The sequence below is a fragment of the Sinocyclocheilus anshuiensis genome, unplaced genomic scaffold (genome assembly GCF_001515605.1).
Source record: "Sinocyclocheilus anshuiensis isolate Anshui unplaced genomic scaffold, SAMN03320099.WGS_v1.1 scaffold880, whole genome shotgun sequence".
Lineage (NCBI taxonomy): Eukaryota > Metazoa > Chordata > Actinopteri > Cypriniformes > Cyprinidae > Sinocyclocheilus > Sinocyclocheilus anshuiensis.
Genome location: NW_015548254.1, coordinates 1,312,832 through 1,315,936, shown reverse-complemented (window position 1 = coordinate 1,315,936; position 3,105 = coordinate 1,312,832).

The following is a 3,105-nucleotide window of genomic DNA, read 5'->3' as shown; positions in this document are numbered from 1 at the left end:
TAATAATGAATTTATTACAAACACACAGCTTTTTGATTCACAAGACGTTAATTGATGGACTGGGTGTGTTATGGGTTATTGTGATGTTTTAATCAGCTGTTTGGACTGAGAAAACTGAGTCATATCTACAGACCAGAAGATCACAGAGATGCTTTCACTGCAGACAATAAACAACCACCTAACAACCACCCAGAACACCCTAGCAACCGCAAAGCAATGTGCTGAAAAAAATTAAAATAGTGAAAACACTTAGAAACCCCATAAATGCAAGTTTTCCCTGTGCAAAAAAAATAAAAATAAAATATATATATATATATATATCTTCTGATTTAAGACAGAACTATTTATATATGGGTCAGATGCACTATTCCCGAAACCTATACTTAAGATTTGGAGACCAAATATAACACTATAATGAATTTTTCATATTTGCCATATGCCATATATCATATATATAATACATTATATTATATGGGTTTAATGCATTTGCAGACGATCATGTAACTGACATCAAAATCCACGACAGATTTGTTTTAGAACTGATTTGCTTGTACATTAAATGGTGCTTGTGCATATTTCTCTCCTGATTCAGACGAGATGACTTTTTCACTGGAGCAACGGTTTTCCAGAAGCAGCGGTTTGAAGTCTTATTAACGTCTTAATAATGAATTTATTACAAACACACAGCTTTTTGATTCACAAGACGTTAATTGATGGACTGGGTGTGTTATGGGTTATTGTGATGTTTTAATCAGCTGTTTGGACTCTCATTCTGACGGCACCCATTCATTGCAGAGGATCCGTTGGTGAGCAAGTGATGTAATGCTAAATTTGGAGGGGGGAAAATAATTTTCGTGTAAACTATTCCTTTAATGTGCCAGCTTATGATTAATCAGTTTGTTGGGAAATCAATCTCTCTAGAATCATCTCTTTCTCACTAATATGCTCACACTGGTCAGGTACCTGAGCTAATGGCTCCCAAAGTACTTCTGTCAACGAGAAGGCTTCTATTAATTATTCAGTCTCACTGAAACCACAGTGATACCTTATGTGGTATTCACAACAGTATGCAGCCAGTGCTGACACAGGGCAAGTCAGCTTTTAGTGTATTTCCCTACTGGATTGGATAATTAGAAAAAAGGTGAAATTAGACACCTTAGAAAATATGAAATGTGTTGCAGGCTGATAGACAGTGAATGCGCGAACTCACCTCATTTCAGGTCAGTGAGACTGGGACTAGTTGTCACACAGGGCAGTTGTCAGTTGTCACATTGTTATTGGTGCAAGTTGTCCTAATTTTAAACAATTTCATTACTATTTCTTTTAGTTAAAAAAAAAGATTTTATATTTTTGAACCATTTACATACTTAGTCATTGTTATGTTGATTCAATTTTACAAGTTTATATGCTATTTAATATTATTATCCCATTGTGACAACACCCCATAAGTCAACATGCTCTGCTGCTGGGGCATGTTGTCACAATAGGTCAATGAACAAGTTCATTTCACGTTTCAAGCTAAAACAACAAAAAAACACTCGGTCACTGGCAAAACATTTACTGTAATATAATTACATACTACCAATGTTCCTTGCAAAAAAAAAAAATTGTTTCGTCAGAATAAACGGCTAGTTGTGAACGGCATCAATGGAGACAGATTCTTATTGTGCCCCATAATGGTGTAGTTGCGACATCTACCAGCAGGGGCTAACTGTTGAAGCTAACCAGCCAAACCTTGGCCCCTTGGCGAGTTAAATTCGTTCATTCACTCCGCTTGGACGCAGGGACCGAAGGGTCTGGGTTATGGCGTTATTTTAATGACAAATGTCGAGAGCGCATTATTGTAGCACGAAAGCACATTAATCTTTGATTGTCAAAAGAATTCCAGGTTCCAGATTTCACATAGTATTTTCATCGGTCAGTTGTGGAGGTCTCATTGGTTAAAGCCTATTTATATAGTACCTTCTAAAATAGTGTTTACAAAGTAGCCTACTTTACAGAGAGATGCATATGTACATTTGCAGAAAAGATCAAAATACAAACATAAAAGAGATATAGTAAAACAAAGTAGCTACAATAACCAGTTTATGTTAAAACAAAAATACAACAATAAAAAAAATCAAGGAAAGGCCCTGCACAAATCTGTTTTGAGACTACTTTTTAAAAGTGCATAATGATAACCTTTGACAATGTTTAATTCAGGTGCGAAAAGAATTAATATCTATAGCGCATGAGCACAGAGAGATTTGAGAGTGCACAGGACACAGTTTGAGTGGGAGGAGACATGTTTTAAGTGCGCGCACTCTCTTCAGGCGAGAGCAGCGTCTATCTGAGCGCGCGCGTCCGGTTTTGTGCGAGAGCAAAGGAAATCCGCGCTCGCGCATTGTATTAATGTGCTTTCGCGCGACAATAATGCGCTCTCGACATTTGTCATTAAAATAACGCCATATTGGGTGAGTTTGTGGGGAGTGAGCGAGATTATATATGGATCACGTGGGATTCTCCTTAAGTAGGCGGTGACGTCGCAGGGGCTCAGTCAGTCAGAGAGAGAAGCGGCGTCATTTCAACAGCTGCTTTATTTGAGGAAGAGGAGAGGCTTCGCTAACGTCTACTGCACTTCAGGGTTGTGTTCCGTTAGACCAGGCACAGAGAAGCCTTTTGCTGCTGTTATTCTGACAGGAAGAACCCGCGACAGCCACCCTATTCTCTTTCCACCGCTGTTTTTCCCCGTTACTTCACTGGACGTACCTCATTTTGACTGCAGACGCGCGACATAGAATGTGACCGTTGAAGTTCTTTTTTTAAATTCTTCGTTTCCGCCTCTCGCTGCTGTTTATATTAGCGGCGAAATTACAGGCATTCGGTTTTTAACTGAAGAAGGGGCGAAAGTATTGTCTCAGTGATAGTACAACAGACAATTCATCGGAAATAAAGCCTAATGTGTACAGTGCCAGACAACAATAGCTCCTGACAGATGGAAGGAGGGGTTCGGCTTCACGAATTGAAGATGGAAAACGAAGAAATGAGACTAAGTTCTTGCGAATAGCAGGAAGGAAGTGAAGACGTGTTTTTTTTTTTTTTTTTTTTTTTTGGTGGTTGTGGGGG